Source organism: Schistocerca serialis, chromosome 9 (assembly GCF_023864345.2).
Source record: "Schistocerca serialis cubense isolate TAMUIC-IGC-003099 chromosome 9, iqSchSeri2.2, whole genome shotgun sequence".
NCBI lineage: Eukaryota > Metazoa > Arthropoda > Insecta > Orthoptera > Acrididae > Schistocerca > Schistocerca serialis.
In genome coordinates, this window is record NC_064646.1 from 310,993,895 (window position 1) to 311,008,332 (window position 14,438).

Below are 14,438 nucleotides of genomic sequence, written 5' to 3' on the forward strand. Positions count from 1 at the left end.
CCTAGAAACGACGGACAGACTTCGTCCCGCCGTAGCACTCAGCGGTTCACAACCTCACAACAGGCCACAGCTGTCCACCCACCCCACCACCGCCCCACACCAAACTCAGGGTTATTGTGCAGTTTGGACTCCAGTGGATCCCCCCGGGAACGCCTCATAGCAGACGAGTGTAACCCCAAATGTTTGCTTGGTAGAGTAATTATAGTGTATGCGTACGTGGAGACAGTGTTTGCACAGGAATCGCCGATATAGTCTAACTGAGGCGGAATAAGGGGAACCAGCCTGCATTCGCAGAGACATATCGAAAAGCGCCTTAAAAGCCATCCATAGGCTGGCCGGCACATCCGACCTCGACACTAATGCGCCGGGTGGATATGTGCTGGGGACCGGTATGCCTTCCCGGTAGGGAAGCAGCGTGTTAGACCTCACGGCTAGCCGGGCGGGCGAGTTCAATGTTTAGTAAACTTTATTAAAGCGTTGTGTTAACAATTATGACAGGAAAACATCAGCTGCTAAAGACTCACCATGCGCATCAGGACGACAGATAATGAGTGTCTGGGAGGTGCATAAATTAGTCTTGTATGGGATGTATGTATTACATGTAAAAAAATATACATCGTCGACGTTCGAGATATGTCCAAAACAAACCATTACAGTACATCATGAACACTGAACCAAGAGTGGCGCTCCACAGTGACCGCAAAGGTTTGCTCCATCGAGATCTAAAGAGAACTCTTTGAGAGTCACAAACCGTGCAGGACGTCCAGCGAGGTATACACTCTTAAATAAAGCTATATAATCATATGGGTGTAACGGGGTGATGAGAACAGATGGAATGTGACGGCATGTAACCGAATGCGAAACAGTGTGTAATGGCGGTTATCGTGGAAGTGGTTATTTATACATGAGTAGCTGCAGAGAGTGCGATAGTGTGTTTTATAGGTACGGAAAAAGAAATATGCAGAGGCTGAATTTGTCCAGTGGTTCCAGAACAATGTCAACTACAATGTTATTCATTTTTCAGAAACGATAATTTGCTCTAGAAGTGAACGATTTTTATACCCAGACCGTAATTAAAGCAAAAGCAAGTTATTTTCACCAGATTTTGGCGAAAAGCAGTACACATACTATAGCTATAGTTCCCACTCTTGTTTGCTGTGACAGAAATGTTCTCTGCTGCCATTGCAAGATAACAAAAAAGAATCATCGGGGGGCAGAGCATCTGCTTCTCGCAGCACAAGAAATAACTTTCCAGCCTATTTAACATCCAGATTAATGGTCGGCATACGAATGCGTTAAGCCACTGATGTTTTGTTTATCTGGATACAACTCTCTTGTTACCTCTAATTTCTAAGGTTCTTCTCATATGCCTCTCTTCTTCAGCTCCCGATTAGTCGGAGTGGAAAACAAATTCCTTACTGTAGCACACTTTGAAGTTACGCTACAATCCACTGCTACCTCTGATATCACTGTAATCTATGTCGTACGCAGTTTGATGTATGTAACGTAGCAGGTAACACAATCTTGAACAGCAGTTTATGTAGCATATGCATCTTGTCGTCCCTTGAATATCCGTAGTTTCTCCTATGCACTTCATGGTAATTTTTCTGCGGACTTATACTAAATTCGTTCGTAATAGTTTATTTGCCGTGCTGCTACTGGGGTTTCTGGTTCCCTGCGCGACTAGGTTAATGAGCTACATTGCTCGACACCTGTTTCAGTATCATTTTCACTTGTAAAGTATGTATCGTCATTATTGTGCTCTTCACGTACATTTTCTGCACATTAGAGCGTACAAGAGAACACGCTTTTCACTGTCTCATCTCGCGGAAACGCTAATATTTCATCTACCACTTCTTTCTCAGTCTGCAAAATTTGTTGGGTTCCTATGTGATGAAATGTCAACTTCGGCGACTGTTGTGGTAGATATAATACAAAGTTTTCTTTGTTTATCGTTGCTATCATTCTTATTTGTATCAACATCATTAGCACTGTAGCACTGTTGTGAGTTAGTCGTCGTCTAAGTAGTTCAAATATGCTGCATGGCGTCATGCTGTCCTAACCACTGGATCCTCCAATCCCACACCCTGTAGCAATTAACAGCCAATATTGTGGCTCCATCCTAGATAATATGTGGGGCGTCGAATCCCATAAACATCATTGGCCTTTTCCGACCTCGCACTCAAGAGGGGGTTCCTTGTTAGGCGCAGCGGAGAAAGAACGGAGTGTTCTGAGCCGATATTGAAAATATATACACATCAGAGCCTTTTTGACATGATGAATTCATTTTTTAAATGAGAACTGGATACCATGGAATAGGTGTTTTGCAGTATGCATAGATGGAGCTCGCTCATTGTGTGTAATTCGTGGTGGATTACGAAAGAAAGTTCAAGCTGCAGCTCCTGATGCAGCGTGGGCTCATTTCATGATTCATTGGAAGACTCTGGCCGCTAAAGGACTTAGTCCACCCCTTTGCGGAATGCTGCAAACGATTACAGAAGTATTTGATATTATTAAGGTGAAATCTACGAAGGTGTTAAAAAAGTAATGCCACACTTTATTTCGGTCAATTTTGGTTGAAAAAGTGCGAAATTTGTTGTGAGACTGGGTAAAATATTACCGCTTCATCCTCTGTAGTTCCCAGAAATTCCGATAGGTGGTGGCGCTATACGTGGCCTTCCAAATGGCGTCCATAACCGAGATGCGTTCCGGGCAGAAAACAGTCGTTGATTTCCTTTCAGGGGCGATTCTAGAAATCGGTCAATGGGTCGGGAGGGGGGGTAGAGGTTTTGGAGAATGGAATATCGCTTAACAAAGGAGAGTTGGGGTCCTCCACCGACAAACTGGTGAAATTTGATGTTGCTTAGTTTTTGGTAACTGTTTTGGAGTTTAGGGTAAAACCGTGTCTAGAGAATGTGTGTGCCCGAGAAAATAATACGATTTGATCCAGATGTTCGGCGATTTCGAAGTTTTTGTCTGGGGCCAGCAATTTAAGTGTTGGTAGGCATACCCGGCATATTTGGCTTTCTTGATTATTGTAAGTGGTACTAGTACATGAATACACATCCAAAGTATATTAATAAATATAAGAAGCCCATTTCAAGTTAAATCATACTTATTCGTTTAGGTAGTAAGCTATTTGCCGCTCTTATTCTTTTGTTAAAAAGTGTTTGAAATACATTGCAAGCTATATTGCTACATAATTATAGAAAATGATTGAATCTATTGAAGTAATATATTTCTGAAGTCATTTTATCCAGTATAACATGGTACTCGTTTGGGAGGAGGGGGGCTATAGCCCCCATAGCCCCCCCTCCCCCTTGCCATCGACCTTGGATCATTTTGGCGGAAAACGGAACATCGCAGATATTTGTAGACGATTGGAAAATATCTTGCGGGGACCCCCGCAGTGAACAAAAGCATGGTGAGTCGTTGGGCGAGGCGTCCGCCCCCTCCGCAAAAAAGGTCACGCAAACCTGTGCAATCTTCCGCGTGTCTGCCGGCCACACACAGCTGTGCTGCTCTCAAGAAATTGAAGAAACGATTCATCACGTTCGCCGTCACAGAAATGCAAACGAACTTCTCCTCCATGACAACGCAAGGCCTCAGTTCGTGCAGCCGAGTAGGGCTCACGAAACTCCTTCACATTTCTTCCTTACCCACCCTATAGCCCGGATCTCACACATTTCGAATTCCATCTGATTGCTCCAATGAAGGATGCCCTCTGCGCGAAGCTTTACGTGGATGATGGAGCAGCAAGACATGGTCTTCTACGTCGACCAGTAGAGTGGTACCATGTGGGTACACAGGCCCTCGTGTAAAGTTATGTCAGGCCGCCACATTGAACGGAGATTATAATGGAAAATAGGGAATTTTAGCCAGAAGAATCGGGAATAATGTGGTGGACTGGAGTTCCGATTAAAACCAAATTGCTTTCAGAAAAAGTTGCTGCATCACCTACCGAACACCTCTCGCATGAATTCAATGCTTTTCAAAGACCTAGGTGAGGAGAAGGGTCCTGAAAACACTCAATTGCTCTTTTTTAGTAATTCTAGATGGCATTTATGGGTAAAGTACTAAAAAGAATGATCGACTTGAGGAATGAGGTATTCCGTTTCTTAAAAGAGAAATCACTCTCTGGCAGATCGTTCCAGCAGCGGAGATTTTCTATTGAAAATGGCTTTTATCACCGACAATTTAGGGACACTAAATACTCTTAACCCTTCACTTCAAGATAATCTGGCAATTGTACTATCTTGGAATGGAAAAATGAAGGAGTTCATGAAGAAATTAGAGCTGTGGCAAAAGCAATTGGAAAGTTGTACGCTAGATGTGTTCCCTTCTCTAGTATCACTGTTAGAGGACACAGATTATTCGATACTCCCATAGAGATAAAAGCTTGTAAAGGAATCAGACGTCTCAATGTGAGGGAAATTTCTTGAGATTGCTGATAAAGACTTACGTTATATTGTAGGAAAGATTTAAATGCAATAAACAACAGAATATATGCAGTACACAGACAATCACAATACAATAAGATGCAGTTACATACGTCTTTTATGCCTCGAGAATGATCAGAGTGTGACTGAAACAAACTTTCGAAATAAAAAGAAAGGTAAAAGTGGACGTACATGGTCTTCGGCCCTTCCGCTGCTTGTTGTTACTGGTAATAGTTGTACATCTACGTCGGCATCTACAGATATATATACATTCTCCGCAAGCCACCGGTGGCGGAGGGTAAATTGTACCACTACTAGTCATTTCCTTTCCTGTTCCACTGGCAAACAGAGCGAGGGAAAAATGATTATCTATATGCCTCTGTATGCGCTCTTATTTGTCGTACTTTATCTTCGTGTCCTTGCGCGAGATGTATGTTGGCGGCTGTAGAACCGTTCTACATTGAGTTTGGAATGCCAGTTTACTAAATTGTCTCATTAGTGTTCCGCGAAGAGAACATCACCTTCCTTGCAGGAATATCCATTTGAGTTCCCGAAGCGTCTCCGTAACACTTGCGTGTTGTTCGAATCTACCGGTAACAACTCTAGCAGCCCGCCTCTGAATTACTACGATCTCTCCCTTTAATCCGACCTGGTGTGTATCGAGCAGTACTCTAGAAAAGTCTCACTAGCGTCCTATATGCTGTCTTCTTTACAGATGTATCACACTTTCTCAAAATTCTCCCAATAAACTAAACTGGCGCATTCGCCTTCCCTACCACAATCCTCACATGTTCATTCCACTGCATACTGCTTTGTAGCGTTCCCGTCAGGAATCGTGAAACGTATGCGAGTAACAAATCACATTGTTGTTTGTAATTTCCAAAACTTCGTAAACGTAGTTGGTAGATATTATGTTTCATTCGCAGAAGTTTAACCTGTTCTCTTAGCTCCCAGCCCAACCGCAACCTCAGAAATTGTGGCTTATTCGGAAGTAACATGATTAGACTTAGCAGTCATCATTGACCATCGTGTACTGTCGTCCGATACTCTACGATCAACGACAACGAATTAGCAACAGCAGCAAGCAGCTGACACTCAAGGGCAAAGAAGTACAGCTACGTACTATATGGCACTGTTCCTAACCTTTATGAAAGCTGTTAAACACCGCCTGTACTAAACACAATTTTGTTTAAGACTCGAAGGAATTACAGACATTGACTGAGAGTAGGCATTCGTTGAAATCAATGAGGAAAGTTGAAAATTTGTGCTGGACCGGAATTAGAAGACGGATCGCCTGTTTACTACGCAGATGCTCTGACAATTTCTTTTTTTTTTTACCTCTGCCTTCCGCGGGCAGGTGCTCTACCAACTTCTTTTTTTCTTGTGAAAATATGAGACGATGTACTTTATAAAATAAAATATTTCTGGAAAATGTAAATAAGTGAACTTTTTTTTTACATACTAGTGTAACAATAACAAACATAAACTACTTCTATCAGTAGAAAACAATAACGGACAACGTCCCTCTAGTCGAAGCATATGATTCAGCACTACCAGATGTGGACACTGAATTACGATCTTACTCAAGTTTACTTATATACCCAGCTGTAAGAGTTTATGAAACCCGCAGCATTCCAATGTAAACCACCAGTTACGACCATGACTGAGCTAATGAAACTACATCTCAACAGGGGTCCTATAGGAAGTGAGTGGCTCTGCAATGATGAAGTTGGAAGCCAGATGAACAAGATGAATGGATCATTACTTAATGATATTGGTTATTGGGTCTTCAGGCTGTGGGAAAACTAATATAATTCTAACACTGTTCGAGCATGTATATACTATTGCAAAAACTCTGTTTTAGCCAAAATATAAGCTAATGCAGGAGATTTGGCATGGCACTGAATGACTGACATAGCAGACATTCAGCGAAGGCAGTGACATCTTACCACTTGGAAAGGTAAAGCTGAACAGTGTATTCATATTGGACGACGTCGCAGTGGAAAACCACAATGAGATCCGCAGGTATTTCTACTTTGGTCGCCATATGAAAGTCAATAAACTTTATTTGAGCCAGACAGAGTTAAGGATCCCGAAGTAGTTGGTATTGATAATGCAAAAGTTATTATTGCTTTCAAATAGACAGTCTGCTTTTAAAGCGTCTTTACCAAACACATGTGGGAAATGGTTTTACATGGCTTAGTATACACAGCATGTGGTCGACGAAGCGTAAAGCTATCGAGAAGCAGTAGGCCATTCGGCGAAAGCCACGATTGTTAATGTTAGGGCCGTTGCAATGAGATCAGCATCTCTTGGAAATGTTTAAGCCAGTAAATGAGAGTCTGAAAGTCCAGTCACGGACTATAGAAGGAGCCAGAAAAGAAGAGAAATAGAGAAGCAAAAGACGGGGAAATAAGCGCAATTACACACACACACACACACACACACACACACATACATATATATATATATATATATATATATATATATATATATATATATTTTTATGCAATTGTTGCAGACTGAAGCGAATCGGTGTCCCAGCAACCGTCAGACCATCCATGCAGACGAATTTTACTACAGCTATTTCAAAGCGATAGTGGAACGATGTGCAATTAATAAGTGTTCAAAGTTCTCCAATTTGAAATTGTCGAATGGTTGAACAGGACGATCAACAACTGGATGTGGAAGCATTTTAATCTCCAAGGGACGTACAAATGGCTAAACATCCTACCATAAATCACTGAGGATTGTAATCACACCACTCACCATACGATTAACAAAAGCACTATTGATGTCTACAGCAATGGACTTCTACATACAGTATACAGCCGTATTAAGACCCTGGATCCGCGCAAGCAGAAGTTCAACCTAGGTGTTCTGGTATCACGAAACACAAAGCCACGTTTAAGAAGTCCTACCTACCGAACTGATCAACAGAGATATTTACAGTTTCCAAGCAGCAGCACAATCCAGAACATACATCAGTGATGGTGAAGAAATAGCAGCGAGATTTTCCATAGAGGAATTACAGAAAACTCTGAACCAAACGTGTTCCTCGTTCAGCGGTTCATGAGACGTCATGAGGGCACTGGTAAAATGGCTTGGGTTCTCATCAGAGTACAACGGCTGGGTGAAATCTCGCAATTTCCTGTGTAGTAGGCAACGTAAACCTCATATCATGCAGCAGAGTGACTTGTGTTCTAGGAAAGGTGTCAACAGAGGTGGGAGTGGATTCTCGAGAACGTATCATTCGAACTCCATATCCCTGCATACGGTTTTTGTGGACCTGAAGCGAGACTGAAACAACACCTAGCTCGTTGTGATAAGGGAATTAACATCCTAGATAAGGCGTGCTTAGCCGCACGGGTTGGCCGAGCGGTCTGGGGCGCCTTGTCACTGTCCGCGCGGCTTCCCCAGTGGGAGGTTCGAGTCCTCCCTCGGGCATGGGTGTGTGTGTGTGTCGTCCCTACCGTAAGTTAGTTTAAGTTACATTAAGCAGTGTGTAAGCTTAGGGACCGATGACCTCAGCAGTTTGGTCCCATAAAACCTTACCACAAATTTCCAAAAGGCATGCAAACAGCACGACACTGCTTACGCTACAAATAAAGATGGTCGCACTGCAGACGAGATGTTAGCTAATGAGGCTAGACAGGTAACTCAAAGAAAAAATACTGTCACATGACAATGTAGTGCTGCATTTATGGTTGATAAGGCAATGCACGCCAAACCTAAACTGGGTGCTGGAATAACCTCCAAGGAAATAATGAAGGCTGCTCATCGCACACTAAAAAAAGAATAAAAAACCTACGAGATGTTTAAAAATTGCATCTAATCAGCGGTGACAGCATTGAAAGGGGATTTGCACCAGAACGGAGGAACGGATAGATGTGTTAAAACGCCCAGGGTCTTGCTAGTATCGAAGAAATCTGGCGGAATAATTCTGTTTCTAACGCCTGCATTTGCTGGGCCACAAGGAATTGCTTCGTTAGCTAGGGGCGCTTCTGCTATAACTCAAGAAGTAAAGATTGCCTGAAACGCTGAAAATCAATTAAAAGAAAATCAGAACCTTATATGGCAATGGGGGCCGTCACAATCGGTAAAGGCCTATGCTGAAAACCAAATACAGGAAAGGGCTAAGATTGTACATAAAAAAAACCATAGCGATACTACCGGACAGAGCACTTACAAACATCGATCTGATTAAATCCATCAGAAAACTCAGCATCCCGCGATTCTGCGGTGTTTTTGTATGGACACACTGTCCGAGGCAATGTGCAAATCCGTAGAAGGTAGTATTGTAAATTTGGACGTCGTAGGAGGATATGGAACTCACTGGGTTGTGCTTCTAGTACAATACTGGCCATTAAAATTGCTACACCAAGAAGAAATGCAGACGATAAACGGGTATTCATTGGACAAATATATTTACTGCAACTGACATGTGATTACATTTTCACGCAATTTCGGTGCATAGATCCTGAGAAATAAGTACCCAGAACAACCACCTCTGACCGGCCTTAATACGCCTGGGCATTGAGTCAAACAGAGCTTGGATGGCGAGTACAGGTACAGCTGCCCATGCAGCTTCAACACGACACCACAGTTCATCAAGAATAGAGACTGACGTATTGTGAAGAGCCAGTTGCTGGCCACCATTGACCAGATGTTTTCAGTTGGTGAGAGATCTGAAGAATGTGCTGGCCAGGGCAGCAGTCGAACATTTTCTGTATCCAGAAAGGCCCGTACGGGACCTGCAACATATGGTCGTGCATTATTCTGCTGAAATGTAGGGTTTCGCAGGGATCGAATGAAGGGTAGAGCCACGGGTCTTAACACATCTGAAATATTTCGTCCACTGTTCAAAGTGCATTCAGTGGGAACAAGAGGTCACCGAGGCGTGTAACCAATGGCACCACATACCATCACGCCGGGTGATATGCCTGTATGGCGATGACGAATACACGGGTCCAATGTGCGTTCACCGCCATGTCGCCAAACACGGATGCGACCATCATGATGCTGTAAACGGTACCTGGATTCATCCAAGAAAATGACGTTTTGCCATTCGTGCACACAGGTTCGTCGTTGAGTACAGCATCGCAGGCGCTCCTGTCTGTGATGCAGTGTCAAGGGTAACCGCAGCCATGGTCTCCGAGCTGATGGTCCATGCTGCTGCAAACGTCGTCGCACTGTTGTTGTTGTCTTGCAAACGTCCCCGTCTGTTGACTCAGAGATCGAGACGTGGCTGCACGATCCGTTACAGCCATGCGGATAAGATGCCTGTCATCTCGACTGCTAGTGATACGAGGCCGTTGGGATCCAGCACGGCATTCCGTATTACCCTCCTGAACCCACCGATTCCATATTCTGCTAACAGTCATTGGATGTCGACCAACGCGGGCAGCAATGTCACTATACGAAAAACCACAATCGCAATAGGCTACAATCCGACCTTTATCAAAGTCGGAAACGTGATGGTACGCATTTCTCCTCCTTACACGAGGCATCACAACAAAGTTTCACCAGGCAACGCCGGTCAACTGCTGTTTGTGAATGAGATATCGGTTGGAAACTTTCCTCATGTCAGCACGATGTAGGCGTCGCCACCGGCGCCAACCTTGTGTGAATGCTCTGAAAAGCTAATCATTTGCATATCACAGCATCTTCTTCCTGTCGGTTACATTTCGCGTCTGTAGCACATCTTCGTGGTGTAGCAATGTTAATGGCCAATGGCGTACTTCGACTTATTCGGCAATTTAATGCCGCCTGAAGAATTTTGCCGTTACTTCGCCGGCGGGAACCAGGTTTTATATAATAATTGCTGTCATCCAGACTTAAATTCATACCTCTGTGGACATTTATGAAAAACATTTTTCCAGGCAATTGCATAAAGACAAGCAGTATGCCCGCCACCGCATCATTCGAAGCTGAGATGCGATTTTGTGCACTCCAACTCTAAAATAACTTTCGGTTAAATTAAAATCGAACTACTTCGTTCCAGTAGATGTAAGGAGGGAGGAGGTGCAGTACAGCATTAATCTGTCTGGAAACACACTTACAACTGCACAGTTAGTAACACTGAGGTAAAAACTGTTCATTTTTGGAACACAACCTACGACCAGCTTAGAAACAGAAGTGATGACACTTTCTGCAAGACTTGACCATCATTTTGCTGGACTATGCTCGAGCACGTACAGTGCAAGCTGTTACTGACTTCTTTGTCTGATGGGGCAGCTAATTGCTATACTACGTACTGCACTCACCTGACCTAAGCCCTCGTGAGTTCAACTCGATTTCTAAAGTAAAGGAAACACTTCACGGCATTCGCTTCAGAACTGCTACAAATCCATCGGGAAATAGACCGCGCCGCTCGAACTGTTAACACAACTGGCACTGCTAAGAGTATCTTACGGCTTCCACATCGCTGCAAACGGGTTATACACAATGCTGGTGAGTACTTCGAAGGTCAGTAAAACCTTGAAACACGTATCTATTTTGTACGAGGTGTAAATAAATAGTTTCCACTATTTAATTTCCAACCCTCGTAATAAACTGCATGTAGGGGGTGGGGAAGGTGTGGTAACACCACCTTGCTGCTACGACATTGTCGATTCAGTTGCACGAATTAAACGATTTTTAATAATGTATGAGTGAGATGCAAACTTTAACACTTTGAAAACAGAGGTAAATAACAGAAGAAACAGTGGGACTTAGTCACAAAGGTTCAGTAGGATCGCTACTACATTTCTCCAGGGGCAACTCCTGGAGCATAGTAATGACAAAATTTACGAATGGAATTAGCCAGTGGACCTACTGCTAGTCAGTACGATTCGATATAATGATGAATTCGTACCTTAACTACAGATTAGTCTATACTATATATGCATTCTTTCCTACAGTGGACCCGCGTTATAAAGTAGCAGAGATTCACAAGAGTCCAATATATCTCCCTGTGACTGTTCAAACATTAGACGAACTAGAGGTGAATATCATACATCAGAACGCGAATTTAGCAGATTTTTGCGGTGGGAAAATTATAGTACATCTTCATCTGAAGCCGAATTATGGGTATCAAATACGGCATATCTAACCATCAGGAAACCACTTCGCAGTGGAAGCAGAACGCTGTAACATATGAGAATTAGGAGTACATTAAATCAAATGCATTGGATTGAAACCACGCAATGACGTCATTCGTAGTAACGACTCCAGTTTAATATGACGGTCACATCATCAGCCAGGAATGTTATTCCCACAAACCGTTTGTCTTAGCGAGGTTAAACAATATCGATGAGGTACGAATCATTATTCAGCATCAAGACAGATTGATACTTGTAAGCAAGAAATTATTATATTTGGAGGGAGTATTTACACCTAAGAAAGCCACAGAACTATCAGTAACAACGCGCCTTACGTGTTATGCATTTGCCTTCTTGTTTCAAGAAATAAAATACAAGCTTCATAGAGTTGAAATCGACCGTACCAGAAACGTGGTGATCACATGCATACTGAAGAAACGAGGTGACCACATGTATACTCAAGAAATCCGTCTCTCCATCAGCATCGGATCTGAATACTCTACAAAATACGGCATGATACATAGACGGATCGATAGGCAACTCCTTTAGTGTGTGCATGCCACTCAAAATGTTAATGGGATTCTTTGAAGACAGCAATCAGAATTTGATGAACGCTAAGCAGAAGCTGATTCTAGTGTGAAGTGCTACATATAACAGCTCGTACCTTCTGGGGCAAGGAGAAGATAAGCATAAAATTGTGCACGTTGAATTGATACTGAAAGTATCACACCTATCGCTATCAAATGAAGAGAATTTGAAACTTTAAAGGGTGCTGAATTCAAGAGTGTAACTGCCCTCAACTTCTCATTCATTGGAATTAATTAAATACCCGATCCTTCCACAGTCATCTTGCCAAGATGTCTTGCGCCATTATTATAGCGCTGCAAACGAGAAGGAAGGGATATCAGGATAGAAGCCTATTCAACAGTTGTAATCAAAACTCCCCGATTTTTCCATACGATAATCTACAGCAAAACTGAAGTAGAAACACTTATGGATATTACACAACATATCCGCAAAATTTACATGTCATATTACGCGAGCAAGGATGTTTTCGGACCCATATTTATCCCTCAAAAGGCGGTGAAAAATGCAAGTGTGGAAGTATGCACTGAATTAGAATAATTCGAATAATTTCCTGCGTTTTGGTAAACTGTTCGCCACTAACGGGAATTGTACAACATGACAACAAAAGTGGAGACATTACGTAATGATGCCGCAAAGAGAAAAGATAGTTACAGACACGCAAGGGTGTTACTATGAATGTGAACGATTTGTGTTTAAAAGATGTAGCATTCCTTGCAGTCTCCGATGTCAGCAAGTACTAATAAGGTATTCAAAAGTTGTTGCGTCACCCACAGCCTCTAGCTCAATGCAACGTTCTAGAACTCGAAAAATTGCGGCGCGGCTGACTTGGGACGATGGGGCACTGAAGGGTTGGCGTGTGAAGACAGGGTGTCATCGCTCAAAGCACTTGATCGTGGAGAGAGCATAGTTTACATCAAAGTATTTTTTGACACTGTACGAGACAAGCGGCTTGTAGTGAAATTCCATTTTTATGGAATATCGTCTCAGTTATGTGACTGTATTGGTGATTTCCTGTCAGGAAGATCGCAGTTCGTAGTAACTGACGAAAAGTCATCGAGTAAAACAGAAGTGACTTCTGGTGCTCTCCAAGGTAGCGCTACAGGGCCTCTACTATTCCTAATCTTTATAAATGATTCAGGAGACAATCTTAGTATCCATCATAGGTTTTTTCAGATGATGATGCAAAACGTTTGAGAAAAGTTATCACATTGGTGCGAAAATTGGCAGTTGACCCTAAATAATGAAAAGTGTGAGGTCATCCATTTGAGTACTAAACGGTAAACTTCGGTTACACGATAAATCAGTCTAATCTAAAAGTCGTAAATTCAACTAAATAAGTAGGAATTGCGATTACGAACAATTTAAATTGGAAGGAACATCAGAAAATTTTGTGGGGAAGGCAAACCAAAGACTGAGTTTCATTGGCAGAACACTTAAAAATTGTAACGGATCTACTAACGAGACTGACTCCACTACTCTTGTCCCTCCTCTTTTGGGGTACTGCAGCGGTATCTAGGATTCCCATCAGATAGGATTAACGGAGTACATCGAGGAAGTTCAACAAAGAGCAGCACGTTTTGTATTATCACGAAATAGGGTAGAGAGTGTGGCGGACATGACACAGGATGTGGGATGGACTCCACTCAAACAAAGGCGGTTTTCGTTGCGGCAGAATCTTCTCACGACATTTCAATCACCAGCTTTCTCCTCCGAATGCGAAAATATTTCGTTGACGCCGACCTACATAGGGAGAAACGATCAGCATAATAAAATAGCGGAAAATCAGAACTCGCAAGATAGAGAGTGAAATAATAGAGAACTATTGTGTACAAGGTTCGATGAACCCTTTGCCAGTCACTTAAGTGTGATTTGCAGGGTATCAGTGTTGATGTAGACGTAGAAAGGCTGTGAGAAGATTTCGTGAAGAAATTTATAAATGTGCGTCTATGCAGAATTTGGAAACAGAAGGATGACCTCCTTCAAGTAGTTGAATAAGGATGTGGACAACACGGGATTTTCAGAAAATGTAGAACTATTATTCTGTTGGGTTACTACAAAATAAAGTGTTTCTCAAAAAAAGCTATATATTTACTTATTCGTGTCTTATTTTCCATATTCCATTTACAGGCTTTAGGTGAATATTTACCCATTCCATTGCTCTCCTCTCCAGAAGAAGAAACGGCAGGGGCCCTTACAAGGACCTGTGCGATGACTGTACTGATAAACAGGTGTTGACATGTAACAACTGGCCATCCAACGTTGGTTAGATTACAATGGAACATTGTCATTGTACCGCATATGCACCACATGCAGAGGCGTCGGATTACAA